Source organism: Ictidomys tridecemlineatus, chromosome 12 (assembly GCF_052094955.1).
Source record: "Ictidomys tridecemlineatus isolate mIctTri1 chromosome 12, mIctTri1.hap1, whole genome shotgun sequence".
NCBI classification, from domain to species: domain Eukaryota; kingdom Metazoa; phylum Chordata; class Mammalia; order Rodentia; family Sciuridae; genus Ictidomys; species Ictidomys tridecemlineatus.
The window spans coordinates 88,041,430-88,068,141 of NC_135488.1; the positions used below are offsets into that span (position 1 = coordinate 88,041,430).

The window sequence follows — 26,712 nt, forward strand, 5'->3', positions numbered from 1 at the left end:
AAATTACAAATGATAACAGAGATTAAACATAATAATTTTATTTTAGAATGTAATCAATAATCATACTGACATTTTCCCATATTTTTGAAGAACTATACTAAAAATAATAATAAATATATTAATGGGTAGTGAACACTTGTAGTATGCATTTTAATTCCATCTCACAAATCTATAAATATTAAATAGAACCATATTAAGTTGCCAAAATGCAACTGTTTTTGACCTACAGAAAAATATTTAACTTATCAGCAATTGCAGATGTAGAAATTAAGAGAGTAAGCCTCAAATAATATAACCAATAAATAGTAGGGTCAGAATTTGAACCTGGCTCCATCTTGGTTATTATGCTATTCAAACTTATTAATGACTATTATGATTCCCAGTGAAGATATAAATTTTATTATTTATCAAGTTAATATAGGTGATCAACTAAAGACACATCATTGCTTACACAGTATACTTGACAAAAATGCATATAAAAATCTAATCGCAATGAAACATCAGACAAACCCAAACTGATCCTACAAAATAAATGGGTAATAATTATAGGCAGGTGGGGCATGGCTAGAGAAAGGAGGCTTCTGGGGGCATGTCCTTGGGAATTATGTCATTAGTCCCCCAGCCAGCCTCTCCTTTCTCTCTGCTTCCTGGGCACAATATCCTGAACTGCTTTCAGGAGTTGGCTGACCACAGACTGAAACCTCTGAACCATGAGCCCAAAATAAACTTTTCCTTCTCTAAGTTATTCTTGTTAGGTATTTTGGGCACAGTGATAAAAAGCTAACCAACACAGTGGTGCTCAATTTATTTGTTAGTTATAATTACATATTTGTTGCTAGATTTTGATGATATAATGCCCAATTAGCATGGAGCCAACCAAAACATTCTGAATATTCACAAGGTTAACAAAATCTTTAGAAATCTAACTCTACTGATAGAAATTAGAATACAAATATTCTTCACTTAAAAGGACTTAAGATGGGCATAATGGCACACACCAATAAACCCAGCTACTTGGGAGGGTGAGATCAGAGGATTGCTTCAGGAACAGCCTGGGCAACAAAGCAAGAACTTGTCTCCCCCAAAAATAAATAAATAAAAGGATTTAAAAGCCCTATTTCATTGTCATGTTGCTATTGCAATCAATAATTAGAGGACGCAATCTGCTTTGTTTATCTGGGTCATTCCTAGAAGAATACAGTAGGCAATCCATGGAGAATGCAGGAAAGTGACAAAGACCTGAAATAAAACCATGCTGTGTGTGGACCTCATTTCCTACAGATTTTTCATACTCTTCTCGGCAAGATACTGGAAATGTCAGTCCTTTGTTTTATGTGTTATTTTCTCCCACCAAAGATGCAATAAAAAACTTAATGCTAACACTATCATATGTGTCTTCAGAAACTCTAAACTCTAACACCAAAAACATATGAAACATTCCTTTAAGATATGAATTTAGAGGGCTGGGGTTGTGTCTCAGCCGTAAGAGCACTCACCTAGCATGTGAGGGGCCCGGTTCAATCCTTAGCACCACATAAAAATAAATAAATAAAATAAAGGTATTGTGTCCAACTACACTAAAAAATAAGTATTAAAAAAAGATATGAATTTAGAATTGTTATAATGTTTAGAGCCAAACTTTATTGTCTCTATAAAAAAATATGAATTTGGATTAGTGCCAGTTTCAGATAGTTCTGAAACTCTCTTCAACTACAAAAATGGAGTTCAAGAAAAGATTGCTTTTGATTGCAATGACCAGTAAATAAGAACTCAATAATCATTTGCTGAATCAATTAACTAGTCCCAAAAGACATAAATTAACACTTACCCATACAAACAAAGACCCTGTCTCTAAATAAAATACAAAATAGGGCTGGGAATGTGGCTTAGTGGTTAAGCACCCCGGGGTTCAATCCCTGGTACCAAAAAAAAAAAAAAAAAAAAACTTATACACTTCTTTCCAGCTTTCAATTTCATTACCACCATCCCATATTTGTGTCACCATTCCAGAATGTGTCCTCACTTCCTCTTTCAAAGAGAAAAATAGCAAACTTCAGGCAGAAATACCCCTCCTCAAATTAGCATCCTTACCTCCTTTTTTTGTCAACAACTCATCAAAAAGGGTGTGTCTCTGCAGTAAACACTAAATCTTTATCCAGTGCTCAGTACTGCATCCCCTGCTGCTACCTACAGAGACCTTATCCTACATGCCCTCACTCACTTTTGACCTATCCACTGGCCCTTTGCATTCCAGAAATAAATATATTTATACCTCTACTATGAAAAGTTTTGTAAATTTTTTTCATGTAAATTTTAAGTCAGAGTCTATGTCCCAAAAGAAACTCTGGCACGAGTAAGCTATAATTTGTTTTGATATTTATTTTTCCATTCACTACCAACCCTATATAGGAAACTGCTCTCTACAATTCCTCTAAAGTCACCAGTACTCTGTTAACCTAAGTTAATCCTCACAAGAACCCTATGAACTAGAAAACCCTATGAATAAAGAAAAATATCCCATCTAGGTTTAGTCTTGTTCTCATTTTATAAATGAAGCACAGAAAGATTAAATAATTTGCCTAAGTCAGAAACTAGTAATTGCAGAAGCCAGAATATGTATATCCAGGTACTGTGATTTTAGACCCCAGATTCTTAGCCACTATCCTATGCACTCAATCAAATTTGCTTTTTAAGATGAAACAATCACTTCTAAAATGTTTCCTAGATATTTTAAATTATTTATTGTATAGATTTACAATTTACATTCCCTGAAGACTACTGTTTTGATTTACTGATAAAAGATTTTCATATTTAAAAATCTATTATTTAGTAAATTCTTAAAATATGCCTTTACAAAACACAATTCTAATCATCTGCTGACAATAAATGACTTGTGACTTTTATTGCCTGTATTTATTTATACCTTTGGGGTTCTTTTTCTTTACCAGTATCAACCTTTCTACTAATAAGTGAAAAAGGAAAAAAAAAACTATTTCCTTAAGACAATGTTTACTTAGATTTCTAAAGCATGGCTGCTTTTCACTTTCATATAGCTCTTATACTGTAATTATTCTAAAACAACGTACATAAATAAGTTAAATTGACTTTTTCAAAGTAGGGAGGCACTCCTAGACTAATCTCACATTATAAAGATAAAGAATGGTACTTCCCTTCTCTTTCCCACAGCAGGAGACGCAAGGAAGAAAGAGAGATGATTACTCTGATATTAAACTCTTTCAGCCTCTCTCACTCTCTCTCTGTTCCATAAACTAATGCCTTCTCCTAGCAAAGGAGTTAATTTGATATGTTATGGTTCAAACTATTCCTTGTACCTCATTTTTAGGAAGAAGAAATGAAATGACCACTCAGAAAACAGGGGTATCTTTCCCTTTCTTGCCAAGGCTCTTTGTTAGGCTGATAACCAGCTGCAGAAGGCAGGCCTGTAATATTCCCAAAGCTGCCTGATTAAGTGGATTAAGGTAGGCATGGCATATGGAATTCTCCACATAGTCAAGTTCCACAGTCTGGATTTGTTGGTTTGTCTTTAGATTCATGTTGTGTTCTCAAATTCTATTATCAGAAAACTCAGTTTTTATTTTTTTATTTTTATTTTTTTTTAAAGAGAGAGTGAGAGAGGAGGGAGAGAGAGAGAGAGAGAATTTTTCATATTTATTTTTTAGTTCTCGGCGGACACAACATCTTTGTTGGTATGTGGTGCTGAGGATCGAACCCGGGCCGCACGCATGCCAGGCGAGCGCGCTACCGCTTGAGCCACATCCCCTGCCCAAAATTCAGTTTTTATAAAGGGATGGATGTATTTGCCTTATGATGAGTCCATTATTTGTTAAAACCTAGAGAGAGGACTAAATGATTAGCACACCTAACTATGATATTTACTATGTCAGCACATGATGATTATAGTACTACACTGAATTAGCACATTTTAAGTGTGAAACACTCTTTAGTAAGTCTTTGTAATCCTATTCTTAGAAGGTAAATAATTTTACAAAAATTAATTAACAGGAGCTGGTGATATGTCTCAGTTGGTTGAGTGCTTGCCTACCACGCACAAGTCTATGGGTTCAATCCTAGCATCAACCCAAAAAAAAAAAAAAAAAAGAAAGGAAAAAAAACAGAACATGTAAATTCACTTATTAATGATTAAATGATTATTAAGATTCAAAGAATATTTGCCCAAGTTTCTAAAACTAGTAAATTTTACAAGCAAGGTTCAATCTCAAATCTCTAAGATTCCAAAATTCTCAATTTACAATACTTGACTTGATGAAAAGAAAATATCCCACCTAGGTTTAGTCTAAGTATGGAGTAAGACCAAATTTAAACAAAGATAAATTTGTCTGACATGAAAAAGGAATAAATGATCTTATAACATTTGGTTAATGAAGTACTAGGTTCTACAGAGAAATCAGTTATTGAAAATAATTAACTTTAATAACACTTGGTAGAATAAAGATTGGAGGGAAAAAATCTCCACTAACCTAATGTTCCATTTCCGTCCAGGCTTCCTGTAGTAAATACGTTTATGTTGCAATAGAGCTCCCTGAAAAATGAGTCATCTTGAACCAAACATAATCAACAAGATAATGATTAACCAAAAGCTGGCACAAATCCTAACAGAGTAATATAATTAAAATTTAGCCTCATAAGAGAGAACTCATGTTTAATGCTGGTATCTCAGAAATGTTAAGCCAAAGATTGGGTTTATGTAAGGTGTTTATGCAGAACTATATTTTAAATTTTCCTATGTCTTATGTTATTATATTTATTTTCACATTTCCACAAAATCTAACAACATGTGGATTTTATGTCAGTTCTACATTTCCTATTCCATATGAAATTCTGGAAAATTATTTCCTAATATGTTAATTAGAATTAATATATTTTTGTTTATTTCATAGTGAAATAACAACTGAGCATACTAGATTAGGCACTATTATTATGAATACTATATCCTAAAAATTTTTAAATTACTCTCTTTCACACAAAATTATATTATTGATTATCACATAGAACATGTATTCTAATCTTGACCTAGTAGCATAATGGAGTTATCCTATACCCATTTCTTTCAACTGATATAAAGCGGTTTTAAGATAAATACATTTCATGACCATAAAACCAAGCCAAGTTACCTGGGTCCTAAAGAATCATGATCCCATACTCTGACATCAAAAGCAGTTTCTGTAACCAGTGAAGTAGCCAACCATGTAACTACTTGGAAAGAATAATTTTAAAATGCAATTCAAAATTAATTAGAAATAAAGCAAGGTCTTTAACAAACAGTATTACTAGTTATTGTTCGTTATGGAAAAAAATGAACCTTGATCCTTATCATACACTACATACAGAAATTAATATAAAGCAGAACACTGACCTGAAAATGAAAGTTCTACTAGCCCTAAGAAACAAATAATAAATCAGACTTCTTCATCAGTAAGAAAAAAATCCCTACTCCACCAAAAGATATCATTAAGGGCTGGCGATATATCAAGAAAAGGGAGGGAGAGGACAGAGAAGGAAAAGGAGAGGAAAGAAGAAGGAAAGGAGGAGAAATCATTACCACTAAGAAAATAAGAGCCAAAGTAGTAGTGGTACATTTCTGTAACCCCAACAACTCTGTGAGATCCTACATCAAAAATAAAGAGGGCTGGGGGAATAAAGCACCCCTGAGCTTGATCCCCAGTACCGCAAGAAAAAAAAAAAAAAAACAAGAGAAAGAAAACAACTAGACAAGCGGCAACATGGAGGAAAAAAACAGCATATATAGCTGTCACAGAATTTGTATTCTCAGTACCTAAATTCAATAAATCAACAAAAAAAATAAATAATCTAGTGGGAAAATGTGAAGTTAAAAATAAAGAAAACAGTTTTAAAATGTGTTTTTCAAATCTTGTTTAAAAGGACTTGACCTACTTCACTACATATTGCAAGTTAAATTCCAGTTTTAAGTAAACCAGTAACACTAAAGCTTATGACTACCTTTTTGTATATATTTATATATGTTGTAATAATAATGAATTACAAATATGATTTAAAATGAAAAAAATGTGGATCATGGTAAAAGTGGTAAAAATGGAAATTCTATAATCATCTGACAATTATGTTAATACATTTAAAAATAAGAATACATATAATGACTCAACAAATAACAAAAATGAAAACTTTAATAAAACAAAATGTATCAATAATGCTCCTTTAAGAAATCTCAGAAATGGAAACAAAAGAAAAATAACAGAAATGAATGAAAAGAAGCCAAAACTTGGGCTGAGGTTGTGGCTCAGCGGTAGAGCGCTCGCCTGGTAGATGCGAGGCCCTAGGTTCGATCCTCAGCATTACATAAAAATAAATAAAGATATTGAGTCCAACTGAAAAATAAATATTAAAAAAAAAGCCAAAACTTAAAAAAAAATTATTTTAGTTCTCAATATAGCATTAGATTGGGTTTGGCCCTAAGAAATAAAACTACAACAGCAATTTCTTTCCTAAGAAATTTTTCCAGTCTAAACAATTACATAGCAGACATAATCATAAATGCCTTTCTTCTTATTATTCTTCGCTCCAAAATCTTTTATTAATTTTCCTTCAGTAGAATAAATTGAATGCATATTATATAGTATTGACTATGAAGCACACCATGCTGTAACTATACACCAATGCTTGGTTAAATGTAGCCAACTAGCCAAACATGTCAATTGTCTCTAAGTTCATACCCTGCCCACATCAGAACCTGCAAAGTAGTGTTATAATTGTTGAGTATTACCTATTATCTCTTCAGATTAGTAAAATCCTGAATACTTTTTAAGATGCACCAAGAATCTCTGGGTTTCCAGAAAAGGACAACAGAAAACTGGAAATGATGATAGTAGAATCAATTATTCTTATAACTAAAACAAACAACTGCTTTATTTCTCATAGGCTTTCTGAGTTTTTGAACTCTAGTGAAAACCAGTTATTCTGGCAAAATACAATCATATTTAATGCCTGAGGTTTTCAAATAATCCTCACCTATTTTTCATCTACCTTATGTTGCTATAAAATGACAGAAGATCAAGATCTTTGCTATAAAAACACTCTAGTATTCAAGGGTTTGGGCTTGTCAGAATATGGACTTTTAAAGAGTAAAATTTCAATCAAAGCATCAGACCCATACTTTTGGGGAAATGGCACTCAAAACTAGGGATCTAAAAAATTCAACTTGAAGGCTGTGATTATAGTTCAGTGGTAGAGCACTTGCCTACAATGTGTGAGTAACTGGGTTTGATCCTCAGCACCACATTTAAAAGAAAATAAAGGTATAGTGTCCATCTACAATTTAAAAAAATTTTTATTTTTATTTTTTATTTTTTTAAAGAGAGAGGGAGAGAGAAAGAGAGAGAATTTTAATATTTATTCTTTAGTTTTCGGTGGACACAACATCTTTGTTTGTATGTGGTGCTGAGGATCGAACCCTGGCTGCACACATGCCAGGCGAGTACGCTACCGCTTGAGCTACATCCCCAGCCCCCTAAAAAAAAATTTTTTTAATTCAATTTGATATGGTAATAAAACATTCAAGTGGCAAAGAGTCCTAGAATGAGGAAAAGAGTGTTATAATCACAAATAAGTCAATGAAGAACATACAAAATTAAATCAATCAATAGATACAATTTGAAACTAGGGAACAACTCAAAATTCCCCCAGGTGGACACATTTGTGCTACCCTTGCCAATTTAATTTGAGAACCTACTCATTCTCTCACCTTAGTGTTCTAAACATTGGTTCTAAATGAGAACATTTCCCTACAAGAACCTGTCTTTTCAATACTATAATGATTAATACTATCGGATGAAAACTAAAATAAATCCAATATATAAAAATAAATAAAGCCAATATGGAGAGTAATGGAGGTAAGATATAGTTCCAATGATAATATATAGCCTATCTTCAATTATGTACATAATGTATATTTTAAGTATGGATGAAAATTAAAAGCAATAAGAATATAAAGTTACTTTGTAAACTCTAAGCTTATCAGCAAAAATTCTTTTTGTATTAGGCCTATGAGCTAAGAATGTTTTTATGTTTTTAAATGTTCGAGGGAAAAGAATCAGTAAAAGGGTATTTTGCAATATGTGAAAATTACATGAAGTTCAAGTGTCCATAAATGAAATTTTATTGGAACATAAGCACACTCATTTGTTTACATATTTTCTGACTGCTTTCATGTTAAAACAAAGTAGCAGTCTTTACAGAAAATTTGTCAACCCCTACAAAAGACTAGGAAGACACACATGAAAACACTTAATATGACTTTGTAAGAAAGGTAGAATCATAAGTAATCTGATCTGATCCTGTCAACCTTCCCAACATCTAAGATGTGACATTACTTTATATGAAAACAAAACTTTAAATTAAACACCCCCTACCCAAGAACTGGGGATTGAACTCTCTAATACTGAGCCCCCCACACACACACCCTTTATTTTAGTATTGGGTATTGAGCCCAGGGGCACTTACTCCTAAACTACATCCCCAGCTTTTTTTTTTTTTTTAATTCCTTTTTGAACAAGGGTCTAAGTTCCTTAGGGTCTAACTAAATTGTTTATAATGGCTTTGAATTTGTAATCCTCCTACCTCAGCCTCCTGAGTTGCTAGGATTACAGGCAACTGCGACTGGTCCCCAGCTTTTTTTTTTTTTTTTTTTTAATTTTGAGACAGGATCTAAGTTAAACTTGCAATTCTCCTGCCTTAGCCTCCTGAGTCAAAGGGATTATAGGTATGGGCCACTGCGTTGGGCTAAATTTACAAAAAAATTTTTTAAATGTTCTATCAGATTCTGATTTCTCTCCATCTATTGTGTTCATCTAAGTCTTCCCTACGTCATCAATAAACAGCACCATAAAGTTGATTAGACATTTTAAAAACTACCAGTCACCCATAATCAAATCCTTTTCTTTATCCATTATATATATATATGTATCAAGCACATCCATAGGCCTGTCAAAATATATTCCAACTGGGCACAGTGATGCAGGTCTATGATCCCTGCAGGTTGGTAGGCTAAGACAGGAGGATTACAAGTTCAAAGCTAGCCTCAGCAAGTTATGAGGCCCTATACTACTTGGTGAGTAATGAAAGATAGATACAGTTCAATAGTATATAGGCTATATTTATACATATATAAATAACTTAATGTCATAAGGAATAAGTTTGGTAATAGAAGACAATACAAATAGGTCATACAATTAAAACTTAAGTTCTATTATTCCTTTTTTAATTTTGATAAAAACATCTGTAATTCTTAAAAGCAATTTTTTTCAAGAAATCTTTCTGCTTTCACATAACAAATCTTGCTTTTTTCCTTCATTTCCATTTAAAATAAAACTATGAATACCTATTTGGTTGTAAAACACTACTCCACACAGACCAAAGGAAAAAAAAAAGCCCAATTTTGAATTCTTAATGTGGTATGTGATGTTTGAGACCAGGAAAATAGACTAATTGTTCTCAGATAGTTCTACATTTTATGTAGAACAAAACCAGAGACTTCTACATTCTAGGCAACCACTCTACCACTAAGCCAATACATTCCCAGTCCTTCTATACTTTAACTAAATAAAACTTAGTGATTAAATTATCAAGAAAGCATTCATTCTCCAATATTCAACAAAAGAAAACCATAGAAGAAAGAGGAAGGAAGGGAGGGAGGAAGGGAGGGAGGGAGGGAGGAAGGGAGGGAGGGAGGGAGGGAGGGAGGGAGAAAGGGAGGAAAAGAGGAAGGAAGGAAGGAAGGGAGGGAGGGAGGGAGGGAGGGAGGAAGGAAGGAGTATGCCATGGTGCAAAATATTGGATTTTTGAACACATGGGCTTTATCATGCTAACTGTATAATAGCCAACAAAATTCTTAAACCTTATAGTTTCTTATTTATAAAATATGAATATTAAACTAACTCCTAAGAATGTTAATGAATCAAGGGATATCATGTTCTTGAAAGCAATTTTAAAAGCAAACTCTAGAAATATAAATATTAAATATATATAATGATCACTGAAATATAACTTTCTACAAAATTTTAAAGTTAAATGTTTCTCGAAATTATTTCTCAAATTTAAAAATTTTTAATTGAAATCTTTATAGCTCTAAAAATTAAGACAGTATAGTACTTGCTTAATAATAAAAACAGAAGTTAATGGAACAGAATACAGAGTCCATAACTATGACATATGTAGTCTACTACTGGCTTTTAACAAAGGTGCCAAGGCAATTCATAAAGGCTAATAATCTTTTCAACCAAAGGTGCTAGAACAAAAGTGTATCCATGTGCAAAAAATGAACCTTGACCTTTACCATATGCAAAAATTAACTATAAAGAGATCATAGACCTAAAAATTAAGAGCTAAAGCTGTAATCCTCTACAACAAAATAATAGGAGAGAATCTTGTGAACATAGGTTAGGCAAAAATTTCTTAAATAGAACATTAAAAACTATGAATTATAAAAGAAAAAATTAGGTTGAACTTCCTCAAAAAAAATGATAAAATCAATTTCATAAAAACAGGAAACTTTCATTCTTCTAGAGACACTGTTAATTAATGGAAAAGCAAGTCACAGACTGGGAGAAAATACCTGCAAAACACATTTTTTGATAAATAACCTTTATTCAAAGCATATTCTTAAAACCCTCAAAACTTTTAATAAGACAACAAATTTGTTCAAATGAGCACCAGATAGTAAAATTCAAAGGGACAAAAAAAAGATTAGTCGTTGTTGGGGGGGCATATTTTATAATTAAAAGGGTCACGCAGCCTTATTCATAAAAGCCAAAATCAGGTCACAACTTAAATGTCCATCATCCCGTAAGTGTATAAACTGTACTCTATTCATACAATGAACTATCACTCAGCAATAAAAAGGGACAAAAGACTGAAACACACAATATGGATAAACTCTAAAGAATTATGCAAGTAAAAAACAACAACAACAAAACCATAGGTTATAAGATTCCAGTCATATAAATTTGAGAAAATAAAATATGTAATAGAAAAAAGATGGTAGTTGCCAGAAATTGGGGATGAAAGGAAGAGACTAACTACACAGAGGCATGAGGAAAAATGTTAGGGCAATGGATACATGCTAGATCTTGAATGAGGTAGTGTATATGAATTTTTTGAAGAAGTAATGTATTCTTAAAATTGGCATATTTGCACAGCTCAATAAAGCTGATTTTAAAATTTTCAAAGTCAAAACTACACTGCAGTGCTACCCTTGTTCACTAAAACCAAAATATGATAAAGATATTTTAAAATAAACGACTGAGAATCTGCTATTAAGAATGTATTTTATTTGATAACAAAAATGCCAGACAAATTCCCAAAGGAACAGAATACACCCAGTTTTAAATAAGTCCAACAAAGTTTGACAAAAATAGCTCATTACCTTATCCAGAGTTACACAAAATGTCAGTGAGGAGAGGTAGGAACAGCTTAACAAGCAGGGGAAGAAAATTATTCTCAAACTCTTGCTCTTAAAAAAAACAAAACAAAACACCACCTGCTTTCTCAAACGAGTCTCAGGAATGTATCTTCCTCTTGTCCATTTTTTTTTTTTTCCCAAATTCCCTAATTTCCCCTAGGGTACATGGTAAGTCTATCAAAGCATTAAAAATGTTTACCTTAAATGTAAAGAATTTTTTTTGAAATGTAAGCAAAGGAGTTCCAGAAAGTCAACTAGTCATCCATTCTGGACCTAATTAGCCCTTGGTAATCTGTCTGGCCTTCATCTCTCATCACCATACTGAATTATTAGGATTTCCTCAGCAGTTCTCCAAAGACTCAGTGCTATATCAACAAAGTATAGTTAACATTAAATCCCAGCTCTACCATAAAATTTATTTAAAACAAGAGTGGGAAAATTTTTCCTACGAAGAACCAGATTAATAAAGATTTCAGGCAATTCAATCTGTCCCAAATATTTAACTCACTGTCACGTGAAAGCAGCTATAAACAATCTCTAAATAAATGAGTGTGACCATGTTCTAATAAAATGTCATTTATGGATACTAAAATCTGAATTTCATCAAGTTTCATGTGTCACAAAACATCACTTTTTATTTCTTTCAACCATATCAAGAATGTATAATACAACTCAAGACCTTGCAAGAACAGACCACGTTTGGCCTGCTGAGTAGCTGGCTGACCCCTGATCTGAAGTCGGTCATCGTATCTCTTCAACTCAGTGTCTTTGTTGATAAAAGAAAAAAAATAAATAAATGTTAATACATGAATTAAGGAAACTAAGGGAACAGTGTTTTTCCACCACATCACAGCTGTATTACTGCACAAGGAAAACACGATTACATGAAAATTAAAAAGTTAACAGAATTATATCAATGCATTGATATTATGGTTTTTCTCATTGGTTAAAATGGGTATGCACTAACTATAAGAGCAGTGACACTTCAAAAGCAGTATATTAGGAGCTGGGGTTGTGGCTCAGTGGTAGAGTACTCATCTAGCACATGCGAGACCCTGGGTTCAATACTCAGCACCATATAAAAATAAATAAATAAAATAAAGGTATTGTGTCCAACTATAACTAAAAAATTGATAAATATTTAAAAAGCAGTATGGTAGGTCAATAAAAATTCAACCAAATGTAAGAGATATTCTTTTTCTTAAGAAATTTATTGACTAATTGAAGGGAGAAAATATATAAACACAAGATAGCTAAGTAACAATATAAGACTGTTTATGACTGAACAATATAGGACAAATATATGCTTGGTCTCTGAGTAAAACCAAATGAGCTACAGAAAGGTAAGGGTGTCCCCCTGTGAATTGGAGTGGTCAAATGAAGAGGGGGTATTTAAACTGATTCTTGGTAAATAGCAATCAGTAGAAGAATTGGAGGATACTAAATTTTTTTAAAAAATGCTGTTAAGAAGAAATGAGATAGCAAGGACTGAAGCAAGAAAAGTGATATTGAGGGAATTACACTATCAAAGTAGCAGGGGCAGGACAATTCAAGAGACCAAGCTAAAAGTCTGACCTCATAAAAACTTGAAATGAAGAAACGTTATAAACTGAGGAGTCACAATAAACATGAATGGTAGAAAGAATAATCTTTATGCAAGTTAAATGAAAATAGCTGAGATCAAATGCTCAGAAATTAGACATTAAAATATTGCCCAAAAGTGGGTCAAAACACTGAAAATTACATGAATGATTTTCAAACCACTGGCACTCTTTCATGGTTTCTGTAACATAATCATATCCCCAAAGGTCTCATCCAAAAAACATCTAACATTATTTTACAGGTGCGTCTATTAACAACTCTTTACAGCTCAGCAAATAGCCCAAACTACTTTTAAATACCAAAGTAGGTGTTAAAGTCCGGAAAGAAAAAGGGCCAAAAGGTGAAAGAGGTGACCTCATCCTGGTCATACAACCCACTGTTTGCCTCTAACATCACCACCACCCACAAACAGCTGTTTAAAGATCTCCACAGCATCCCAAGAATTCTCCTTAGTAATTAGATAGGGGTTCTGAATTCAGATTGATAAACAATGACCTATTGAAATTAACCTGAAAATAAGTAGGATTTTATTAAAATATGGCCAGATTCTTCCAGAAGAAAATAAAATATTCAAACTAAAAGTAAATACATGTCCAAGCATATAAAAGTAGAATAATAAACAATACCTTAAATATGAATTAAAAACTAAGAAAGTGAGAATGGAAGCCTAACAAAGTATTTAAATATTCCAAAATCCTATCATAAAATTAGATCCTAAGATGTATGACAGTAAAGTAGCCCAACACAGTTGTCATCTGTTTTTAAAAATATATTTGATGATGATGAGTTATGGTCACACTGTGCTGTCCAGGCTGGTCTTGAACTGGGCTCAAGCAATCCTAAATAGCAGGAACTATAGGTATGACCACTGGGCCCAGCAGCTGTCCTATTTTAATTACTTATTTTGCATTCCCAAGATTACTTAACTGTAAGCTTGTCTGACAAAACCAAACCCTACACAGGCTATATCACCAATATCCTAAGAAAAGAGAAAAATGTATTTATTGATAGTGCGAGCATCAATACTTACAAGAGTCACTGACCTATAGGCAAATAATCTAAAGAAAATTGTTTCATCTCCCTTCATTATAAGCTTCATGAAAGCAAGGATGTTTGTTTTGTTCACTGATACATCCCAAATATGAAAACAATGCCTGCCATGTAGGATTTGCTGAATAAATATTTGTTAAATTATTAGATTTTCTATCTGGGAACTATCTAGTTAATTTTAGCCACTAAAAAGTTATCAATAGATATTACAGATTGAATACCCAAAATGCTTGAGACCAGAGAAGCATTTCTGATTTGGGAGTTTTTCTCATTTAGGAATATTTATATAGACTTTACCAACTGAACATACTTAATCCAAAAATCTGAAATACTCCAAAATACAAAACTTTGAGCTCTGTAATGCCTAAAAAGTTTCGGATTATGGAACACACTGGATTTTTAGATGCTGTACTATAATCTCACCCTGCTCCCTCCCCCCACAAAAAAGGTTATAACAATAGTTTCAGTTTTACTCAATCTATTTAACAGTTATCCTGGTGGGTGCTCTTTTTTTAACTGAAATTATGTTGTTTTGGAGGGTGGGGATGTAGCACAGTGGTAGAGAGGGCTTTCCCAGCACATCAAAAAAAGAAAAGAAATTGGTCCTTAGGAAATTATTGTAGTTAATTTATGTAAAATGTCTGACATAGTTCCTAAAATCATAGCTTAATAAATAGTATAGCCCTTGCTTTGTTTCCCCTTTTCAATAAGATATCTATATAAATAAAATTTCTTAAAATGTGGTCTACAAATTATGATTATTGATGATTATCTCTTAAAGCAAATATACCACAGATCACAAGACTCAAAACTTAACTGAGGGCTGGGATGTGGCTCAAGCAGTAGCGAGCTCACCTGGCATGCGTAGGGCGCTGGGTTCGATCCTCAGCACCACATAAAAATAAAGATATTGTGTCCACCGAAAACTAAAAAATAAATATTAAAAAATTCTCTCTCTCAAAAAAAAAAAAAACAACTGAGAAAAAACAAATATAAAAAACAGCCTCTTATAAACAGGTAACAGAGGATTCAAAGCCATCAAGTTCATCACCTTAAATTAGAATGATATCAGAAAGGCAAGGCTAATGATGGCCCCCTTCTGCAGGTTAAAAACTGCAATGGATTTTAAGCTTTGTTTTCTTGGGATGCACATTATGTAGTCATCCAAATCTTTCTTGCGAGTGCCAGGGGTTAGTCTCTCAATCATGCCATAAATTTCATCTGGTTTATAACTGGTGGAACAAACTTAAAAAATAAAGACTCTAGTAGCTACTTTTGAAGTTAAAAAAACAAACAAACAAACAAAAAAATCCACTGCAATGAAAGTGAACTCTATAGCTAGTTTGTCACTTCCTCAGGTGTTCAGGAATGCAAGGATGAGAAGTAAATGTTCCTCTAAACTGCTTCCAACAGCTAAGAGGAACATTGTGACCTGACCTCTATTTTTCTGCTTCAACTCCAAACAAGAACATGAGTTTAAAGAAAAGCTCAATGTCAGAGGTCTAAGGTAAGCATCCATGTTCCCAAAGTTTTTTAAAAAAAATTCTTACCAACACAATTCTTACTACTCTATATTTTTAAAGTCTACATTATAAACCCATAAGGACTTTGTTTATAGCTGGAAAAGTGCTGAGCACATACCAAGCATTCAACAAATATTTCCTAAATAAATATTCCCTAAATTCCCCACAGAACTACAAGCCTCATGAGAGCAGGGATTTTCAGTGTCCCCTTCACTAACTTTCCACTGCACTTGCACAGGTGTGATCCACAGAAGCTAATAAAAACTTGTGAAAGAAAATATTTAAGATCAGAAATCTCAAAAAAGTAAGGTATATATCACTCAAACTCATAATCTTAGCTCCATTACAGAAGCCTTAATAAAGCAAGGTAAGGAGTTGGACAATGTACAAGTTTCAGTGTGCATATAATCATAAAATCCCATTCACAAACTTGATTCTCAAAAAATAAAAAGGAAAACGTTCATTGTCTTTCCAGTCATATCTCTTTATTCTAAAACTTTGTTTTCTCAATAAAGCAAATCCACATTAGATCCTAAAAATTGGGAAATCATTGCTTGTGCCACAAACATTATCTACACCAATCATAACTAGAGAGGATTAAAGAAATGCCAAGAGGTACTAAAAGCAGTCAAAAGCTATGCCAACTAAACCAAAACAGGATATCCTTATCAAAATAAAACAAAAACTCCCACTCACTCATCAATTATGACACTCTCCTGGAACAAATGTCTCAAAGAAAAATGCAAAGAAATTTTGTCATTTGCTCTGACATTCACTTAAAGATATGCACACGATTGTGACTTAAAGATTAGCAAAAAGACAGTCATTTCAAAATCAGTATGTAGAAGTAAAAAATGATTAAAGAAAAATGTCTGATATTAATACTACTGAATAGTTGTTTTAAAATAGAAAATAATCTCAACTTTTAGAAAGTCATCATCAATTTCGGAATAGCAGAAAAAGTGCATTCTCTGTTTTTGTGGTGGTGTTGGGAATCAAACCCAGGGTAATGCTCTATCACTGAGGCTATATCCCCAAACCTGAGAAAATGTTTAAAAGGGGGAAAAATGCTTTCTTATGGAATATGGCAAATATAATTCAGGATGGTTGACTCTCTAATAAACACCTTGCTGATAAAGTGATTTATCTGATAATCTTAAAAATATGGATAGCAAAAATGATCCAAAAAATTTTTAAATGTGTGTATATTTACACACACCATCAAGTTTGTGAACTACAAAAGCTCATGCATTTTATTAAGGACCTCACTCAGAAGTCAATTAATATGTAAGAAAATGGATACAATTTGAGAGTATTATGTTGAACAAAATAAACCAGGTTCAGAAAGTCAAGGATCACATGTTTTCTCTCATAGGTGGAAAATAGAGACAATAAAGGAAAAAAAGGCAGGAGAGGGAATCTCATGAAAATAGAAGAGCAACAGAGCACAGGAAGAGGATTGGGGGGAAGGTTTACTGGGGAATTAAACTGACCAAATTATATTATACAAATATACAACAAAGCCCACTATTATGTAGAATCATAATGTACCAATAAAAATTAGAAGTCAATTATTTTATTCCGAAGAACATGTGGTATTCTGTTACTCATATTATAAATATCTGTGGACTGAGGCTGTAGCTCAGTGGTAAAGTGCTTGCCAGGCATATGTGAAGCATTGGGTTCAATCCTCAGCACCACATAAAAATAAATAAAGATACTGTGTTTTCACCTACAACTAAATAAATATTTTTAAATAAATAAATAAATAAAAATAATATCTGCAATTTTTATTAAGTATGAACCTGCAATTTAAATAGTCACAGGCCATGATTTTGGGTTCAGAATGACCTTTATGTAAGTCAAATAAGCTTTGTTAAGTGGTTTCCCAGCCTATAGGAGGTTTAAAATAGGAAATTAGAAAGGAGTGGGGGGAGTTGGACTAGAAACACTAACTGAAAAGAAGCAATGAATAACCGTAGAGCATTGAATACCACTTTTATGCTGAAAGGGACAACTTCTTGAAGAAATAAACAATTGCAGGATTAGAGCAGGAAATGCTAAAAGATAAATTTTAGAACTTTTTTCATATCAGAAAGCAAAGAAGAGTGGGGCTGGGGTTATGGCTCAGCAGTAGAGCACTCACCTAGCACCCTGGGTTCAATTCTCATCACCACATAAAAATAAATAAGTAAAATAAAGGTATTGTGTCCAACTACAACTACAATTAATTTTAAAAAAAGAAAGAAAGAGAAAGAAACAAAGACCACTAAGGTCAGAATTCAGGAGCCAAAAGGTAGCATAATACAACAGTTACTAATAGGGCATTATGTAAAAATGTGGATGTGTAACCGATGTGATTCTGCAATCTGTATTTGGGGTAAAAATGGGAGTTCATAACCCACTTGAATCTAAATGTATGAAATATAATATGTCAAGAGCTTTGTAATGTTTTGAACAACCAATAAAAAAAATAAAAATAAAATAAAAACAACAGAGTCTGACTCTGCCAAAAAAAAGAATTCAGGAGCCAATTTGAAGATGCTCCAAAGGCCAATATTAGGAAAATCTGAGCATCAAAAATAACAATAAGTATGGCAGGCTAATATATAGTAAATATAGAAAAATCCTTGAATTTCAATTTAAAGGATTTACAGAAGGCAAAGAAATCTATACAATAACACCAAAGGATATATATAATCAGCACTAGGTTAACTGTATAGAACAAAAAGATACAGTTTCCTTACTGTGCAAAGGGAAAAAGAAAAGGAACAGGGAATACACAAATAAGAGGTTTAAAAGATATAGCAGAACCAGGTGTGGTGGCACACACCTGTAATCTCAGTTATTCAGGAAGCAAATTTCAGGCCAGCTTGGGAAATTGAGTGAGATCCTGTCTCAAAACAAAAAATAAAAAACTCTGGGGATGTAGCTCAGGTGTAGGTATATCACTGGGTTCAATCCCCCTATCACGAAAAAAAAAAAAGAGACAGACAGACAGACACACACACACACACACACATACTAACTGACCCAGCATGAAAGTTCACATTTGTAATCCCAGATACTTGAAAGGTTGAGACAAGAGGATTACAAATTAGAGACCTTAGTGAAACTCTGTCTCAAAGAAATAAAATTTTTAAAAGGGCTGGGCACAGTGGTACATACCTGTAATCCCAGCAGCTCAGGAAGCTTAGGCAGAAGGATTACAAATTCAAGGCCAACTCCAGCAACTTAACCAAGCCCTAAATTACTTAGTGAGACCCTGTCTTAAAATAAAAAATAGGACTAGGGATGTAGCTCAGTGGTACAGCACTTTCCCAGCATGCAGGAATCTTTCGGTTCAAGACCTAATATCAGAGGAAAAAAAAGAGAGAGAAACACAGCAACCAAAAGCAATATATGGATCTTATGTAAATTCTGTTTTAAACACACCACTGTAAACTGAGACTTAAGAGACAATCACAGAAATTGAATATTTGTCATCAGGAAATTACTATCAAATTTTAGGCCTGATAGTAAAAAAAAAAAAAAAAAAAGAGTTCTTACGTGTTTTAAAAAATAAAAACTCAATTGAAATTTTAAAACAAAGTAAGCAAAAAGAAGAAAGAATAAAGACACTGACCCTAAGTGACAAGGAAGATTATTAAACTGTCTAGTTATAATTTAACTGTCTTACAATCATTTGTATATGGAGTGTATAGCCCCCACATAAACATTTCTTGAAGGCAGCATTGTATTACAGCAAGAACAATGTCTAATGTTCATAATAATCACTATCAGTCATCAGAAATAAGTTAAATTGTATTCTACACACAAAACTTAAGATGACCAGACATCCAAATAACGGAATACAATGCACTGAAGTTTATATTCATACTTGCTAAAGAAAGATAGTCACAATACTTTTAAGTGGAAAACCATGGGTACTTTTGTTGCTTAAATATATTTTCTTTAACCAATCCCCAACTCACACATACCTAACCATAATTGTTGACTGCTTATAAATATAGAAACAAGATAGTAAGAAATATGATCCTGATGCCTTCCCATCAACAGTAGATACCTTCATCATGGTATAAAATACTATGCAGTTACAAAATTGTTAAAATAGAGAACGATAAAATATTTTTGCTAATTCAAAATAACAATTCACCAGCACCTTACTTAAAATTATATGAAATATATATGCATATTGATATGGGCTGAATTGTATCCCACCAAAATTCATATATTGAAGTCCTAATCCATAGTATTTCAGAATATGACTGTATTTGGAGATAAGACCTTTTAAAAAGGTAATTAGTTAAAACAAGGTCATATGGGTGGGTCCTAATTCAACCTGATTAGTGTCCTTCAAAGAGGAGGTAATTTGAATATGTACAAAGACATCAGGGATGTGCTTGCACAGAAAAAAAAGACCATGTGAGACTGGCTATCTGCAAGCTAGGGAGAGAGACTTCAAAAGAAAGAAATCTCTCTACACCCTGATTTTGGATCTCCATCTTCCAGAACTGTGAGAAAATTAATTTCTGTTGTTTGAGTCACCCCATCTATTATAACTTAGTATGATAGCTCTAGCAAACACTTGTAAATAAGATTTAGAAAATAATACAAAGTGAAATGCTTGTGTTATTTGAACTGTTTTATCAACTTTTTTAATTAAAAAATTTGCCTAGTTCCTACACACACACACACACACACACACACACACACACACACACACACAGTGCAGTCCCAAAGCCATTAAGTGGGGGCTGGGCAAGGCAGGTGTATAAAGAGGTCACTCTGGCAAAAGAGCAGCCTAGCATGGAGTGCTAAAGCCCAGCACAGGGTGTCAACACCCAAGTTGATGAGAAAAGAACAAGGCATATGATGCTATAGCCCAAGAGGCACAAGGACTTCTGCACAAAACAAGGGAGCAGCCCAGCACAAGGAGTCAAAACCTGAGCAAGAAAAGAAACAGGAGGAAGAAGATTGATTACATGCTTGGGGGGGTGCGGGGGAGATCATCACATAAATAAATGCATTACAGTAGAGAGAGAAGAAGGGAGGGGAGGGGAGGGGAGGGGAGGGGGGATAGTAGGGGATAGGAAAGTTAGCAGAATACAACAATTACTAATTGGGCATTATGTAAAATTGTGGATGTATAACCGACGTGATTCTGCAATCTGCATTTGGGGTAAAATTGGGAGTTCATAACCCACTTCAATCTAATGTATGAAATATGATATGTCAAGAGCTTTGTAATGTTGTGAACAACCAATAAAAAAAATAAAAAATTAAAAATAAATAAATAAATAAATAAATGCATTACACATAATGAAAGCCAGGGTTGCAGAGGTATTTTCAAATAATGGGGCTATAGCTCAGCAGCAGAGCACATTTCTAGCACAAGCAAGGACTTAGGTTCAATCCCCAGAACCTCAAAAATAAATAGAGAAAACTAAAATGAACCCTGTGCTGCTGTAACAATAAATGAAGAAATGAATATATCCATTTACCTGTACCCACATATGCACATATTTATATTCCCTAGTTTTGACTACTGTGAAAGAACTCTGATAGCAATAAGCAGAACTAGTACATAGAAGCCTGAATTTTAACTGTCATTCTCCACTAAAAGAATGAGAGTTCCTTCAGAAAATGGCTTATTTCAGGATGGAGCAGGGAGAATATTAAGATAAACTTGAATCATCTTAGCATCAGAAAGCAAGAAAATAGAGTTTTAAACAGAAGCTAGCTTGAAGGGGTACCTGCTGGTCAAAATGGGGCCAATTTGAACATCAAAACAAAACAAAAATTAAAAATGAAATACCAGAATCCATACAGACATAAATAAATCAAGCTGGGCACAATGGCACATGCCTATAATCCCAGAGACTAGGGATGCTGAGGCAGGATGATCATAAGTTCCAGACAAACCTCAGCAATTTAATAAGATCCTGTCTCAAAATAAAAAAATAAAAAGTTAGGGATGTGGTAAAGCATCCCTGGGCTCAATCCCCAATCACCCCCACACAAAAGCCAAGTCATACATAAATCTATAAATTGAAGGTCTGATGAGAAACAGAATATTTACATAGTTTAAAAACAAAAACCTCCTACAAAATACTTACTAACTATAAAGTTTAAAAAAAAAAGTAATTTTTATAGTGGAAAGGCCTGGCAGAGACCATCTTAATCAAATGATCAAAATAGACTTTATGAGTAATTAGAGAAATAAAAATTGTGTGTCACCTGAAAGCAATGTCACAAATACAGCTTCAATTCTGTGGAGTTTCTGCCAAGATGGGTAACTTGAATCTAATCAGGAAGAAATATCAAATACAGGACACTCTACAAAACAACAGGTCTGTAATATTGTCAAGGTCATGAAATAGACAGAAAGACTCAGAAACTGTTCCAGATTGAAGGAGACTAAAGAGACATGAAAACTAAATACTAGGGGCTGGGGTTATAGCACGTGGAAGGCACTGGGTTCAATCTTCAGCACCACATAAAAACAAATAAATAAAATAAAGATATTGTGTCCAACTACAACTAAAAAAAATTTTTAATTTAATTAAAAAAAATAAATAGTACATGTAATTTTGAATTGAACCTTTCGTTTTAACAAGAGGAGAGATACCATATTAAAACAATGAAATTAGAATGGATCTGAGGACTTGGTAGACAGTAGCAATGTATCACTATTTTGCATTTTTGTTGGTTGTAGTATGGTTATGTAGGAGAATGGCTTTGTTTATAGAAAATAAACACCAAAATGTTAGGGAGTGACACAGCATCAATTCAGCAACTTTAATTCTGACTGTCAAGAATGCAAAGACAGGCCTCCTAACTACCTCTCCAGTATAAGCAAACCTATGTCTACAGAAACCAAGTCATGCAATAAAGTAAATGAAACAAGATGACTATAAGTTAGGGACTGAGGCCCTCAGAGCATCCACTTAGTGGGTATAGTGACCATCTGGAATGTAAGCCCAGAGTGGCAAGATCATTTCATTTTTAAATAGTTATCAAAAACACAGATGTTTCGTGAAATTTCCCAATTTTTAAAGAACTCAAAAGGGCCAAACAAAACATGTCTGTCAGCTAAGTTTGAACCACAGCTGCCTCTGGCCCAGAGACATGTTTCTCAAACTGAGGCCTAGGGATAAAAGGAAGCCATATGATATATACATGGAATATATTCTTGGAGTCAGTTTCATCCCAAGGTTTTGTGCTAGAATTTTCTGGGAGATGAGATAGTTTCATATTTTAAAATGTTATACTATGGAGTATAGTGCAAAGGTCATATAGTTTTTAAAACTTTGTATTTGAAAATAATGTCAAGCTTACAAAATAGCCAGGAGATCAAGCAGAGCACAAAAAACATACTATATATAGCTTTTGCCAAATTCACCTACTGTTAACATTGTCTCATTTGCTTTGAATGCACCCTCTACATATACAGATACATATATGTACAAAACACATATTTTTTCTGAACATTTGAAATTAAGTTACATACATCGTGTCCCTTTCTCCCTAACAGCTTTTGTAGAAATAGTCTTATATCATTCCAGATTTGATATCAATTTCAGTAAATTAAACGATACAATACTTTAATCTACATATTCCAATTTTGCAAAATGATCCAATAATATCCTTTATTGTATTCTTACCTCTAATTCACAATCCAGTCTACAATCAGATATTGCATTTAGTTGTCATGTCTTTTTAGCCTACTTTGATTTGAAACTTTTCCAGTTTTTGTCTTTATAATATTAAAAAAAATACTGCTCCCCAATCTTTTTAAAAAAATAAAATGCTATCACTTGGAGTTCAAAGTTTCCGCATGATTATGTTAGACTATGCATCCATATCTGGAAAACAAGTGATATGTCCTTTTCACACCATCACATCCAGAGGCATGCAATGTCACTGGTGATATTTATTTTGATCATGAATTCAAGGTGCTGTCTGATTTCATCACTGTGTGTTTACTATTTCCCCCCTTGCAGGTAATAAGCAAAAAGTGGAGAGAAATTTAAAACCATGCAGATATCCTGCTCCTCACCAAATACCTTCCTAGACTTAGCACCTGCTGACAATTTCTATCTACACCAATTCTTATTACACTGAGTTTTCTGGAATTACACTTATTTTAGAACTATACACATATTTCACTGCTAGTGATATTAACTATATTCAGATTCTTAAAACTTTTCAGACAGAGCACACAACTTATTTATCTTCTTCAGTTTGCTCATTCACACTTCAATATATGGGTCAACCTTTCTACTCACTCCCTCAAAGACAGAGATCAGCGACTAAAAATGTTTCTTTCATTGGATAGCCACATAAAGAAATGACTTTTATAAGGTGAACATATATAACTGAAATTTAAAAGTTTCATAAAGCTTAATCAAGAGAAACAGATGTTTTATATTCCATCTCTCTTCTTCTTTATCCTCAATTCTTTTTTCCTTTTTAATCAACCCGGGATTGAACCCAGGGGCGCTTAACCACTGAGCTACATCCCCAGATATTTTTTATAGATTTTTTTGTAGAGACAAGAGTTCCACTGAGTTGCTTAGGGTCTCGCTCAGTTGCTGAGACTAGCTTTGAACTCAAGATCCTCCTGCCTCAGCCTCCTGAGCTGCTAGGACTACAGGTACGGCCCCTGCATCCAGCTCATTCTTTTTAATGTTAGTCTTGACCACTAATAAACTTAAGTTGTGCACATTACTTGCACTTGAAAACACTACTCTAGAACCTGAGCACAGAACTCTTAATCAGATTCCCAAAAAAGTTGGGGACATTTTCACTCATTTTAGGTGAAATAAGACGACAAAAAAAATAATAATAAGTTTAAATACTAAATATTTAAAGTAACTTTAAAATCTTTATTCTGAGATTGCATTATAATTTTCTGGTCTTCAAATGTCATTTCCATTATAAAATAATGTGTGAAAGAGAAGGCTGTTCAGTTACCAGCTATAAACTCACTAGTCCCCTAGTTTTTTTTATTGGATCGTGAAATCTCCACCACATGATGTCAGAAACACATGGGTTTCAACCATAGACAGGTTAATAACTTGGAAAATTATCAGGGAAATAAGAGTTATAATAAATTTCAGATTTATAACAATTGCTTCTACATTATAGCCATTAAAAAAAAAAGTATTCTGTGATAGTGCTCTAGGACTTCTCCTATGAAACGTTCAAATGGTGAATACTTAGAGATAGAAATAAAGGAAAATACATAAGAGCTTCTTTCAGAAAGGAAATAATATTTCAGTTGGGTCTTGAAGGGTAGTTAGTAGTCACTGGGATGAAAGCATAAACATGAGATGGGCCAACCAAATTTGGAAAACAAGATATAAGTCATTTAGGCCAGAAGCTTTAAGGAAAAAAAAAATTAGCAGAAGACTGGGGTTGTGGCTCAGTGGTACAGCACTTGCCTAGCATGTGTGAGGTCCTGGGTTCAATCCTCAGCATCACATATAAATAAATAAAATAAAGGCTTTGTGTTTACAACTAAAAAAAAAAATAGGAGAGAACCTGGAGAATGAGGCTTAGGTGTTTGAGAAGTGTGATCTGAGAGGATGAATGGCACAATCTAAGCACAGCTTTAGAAAAATTAAGGGCCCTGTAAAAAATAAATAAGACAGGTGGAGATTCTTGAGGCTATCCAATAATGCACGCACAGAATAATAAGTATTTGACTATGATAGTGGAAAAAGAAAATAATGGATGAGAAAAGGTGGTAAGAATTGACAAGTGCGGGGAATATAGCTCAGCTGGTGGAGTGCTTGCCTCACATGCATAAGGCCCTAGGTTCAATCCCCAGTACCACACACATACAAAAAAAGAATTGGCAAGTCTTAGAAGAGATTTTAATGTGGTAGGTAAAGATGGAAAGGAATCAAATATGGTTCGGAGATTTCAAGACTTGGTGATATAGTATTTTGTGTAAAATATAAGCAATACAACAATATATAACTTCAATGTGACATTTGTTAAAATGGGCAAGCACCTAACATGTTCTCCATAACTTCAAAATCCACTGCTATCAGATATCTAAACAACAACCAAGGAACCAGTTTGAATTTTAAGTTTTTCCTTTTACAAAATGACTGACATTTTTAAAAGCAGAAAAGCTTTATCAACAGAATAACTCTTAAAAAAAAAACCTGGGGCTGGGATTATGGCTCAGCGGTAGAGTGCTCGCCTAGCACATGCGGGGCCCTGGGTTCGATCCTCAGCACCACATAAAAATAAATAAAAGGATTGTGTCTAGCTACAACTAAAAAATTTTTTAAAAAAAACAAAAAAACCTAATTACTTAAGAGCGAACCGTTTTCTAAGGAAAAGAATCAGATTTAGAAGAGGAGTTCAAATTCAGATGTATTAGATAGGCTTCATGTACTACACTGGGTTATGCAGAGTTACTAAAAGAATAGGGAAAAGAATGTTGTAATCCATCAGAAAATACTGAGTTCAAATTTTTTAAAAAATGGTTAAGATCTGATGAAAAATCGGAAGGCAAAATTAGATACATAATATGATTTTAATATTAAAAATCTAGGCATAGGACAAGACTAACAGCAAGTACATTAATATATTAACATAAGTTACATACAAATAGGCCAGAAAAACGATCATTTATCTTTCTATTCTTCATCTTTTTCTGGAGGGGTACTGTTTTCGTTATTTAAAAATAACATGGGATTTAGTGGTTAAATGGTTGCCTAGCATGCACAATGCCCTGAGTTCAATTTCCAGTAATGCAAAAATAAAATAAAAAATGAACCTGGATACAAATCCCCCAAATTAGTCCTCCTTAAAAAAAAAAAAAAAAAAAAAAAAAGGCCAGGCATGGTGGCACACTCCTGCAATTCCAGTGACTCAGGAGGCTAAGAAAAGAGGACCGTAAGTTTGAGGACACCCTGGGTAACTTAGCAAGACCTTGTCTCAAAAATAAAAAAGGACTGAGGATTTGGCTCAGTTGTAGAGATCCCCAAGATTCAACCCCCAGTAGCATTAAAAAAAAAATTGGATTCACACATACATACA

At 33.5% G+C, this 26,712-nt stretch overlaps 1 protein-coding gene across 9 annotated transcripts in view; it reads right to left on the reverse strand.

Moving 5' to 3' along the window:
- Eml4 (EMAP like 4) overlaps positions 1-26,712 on the reverse strand; it is a 141,703-nt gene that overhangs the window by 108,890 nt on the left and 6,101 nt on the right. Inside the window, exon 1 of one of the 9 annotated variants that reach the window (XM_078029297.1) lies at positions 18,817-18,836. The exons of the other annotated variants lie outside the window; for them this stretch is intronic. The gene's annotated coding sequence lies outside the window, so the exon portion shown is untranslated. Of the gene's footprint in view, positions 1-18,816; positions 18,837-26,712 lie in introns of those variants that run through there. 9 annotated transcript variants of the gene reach the window in all.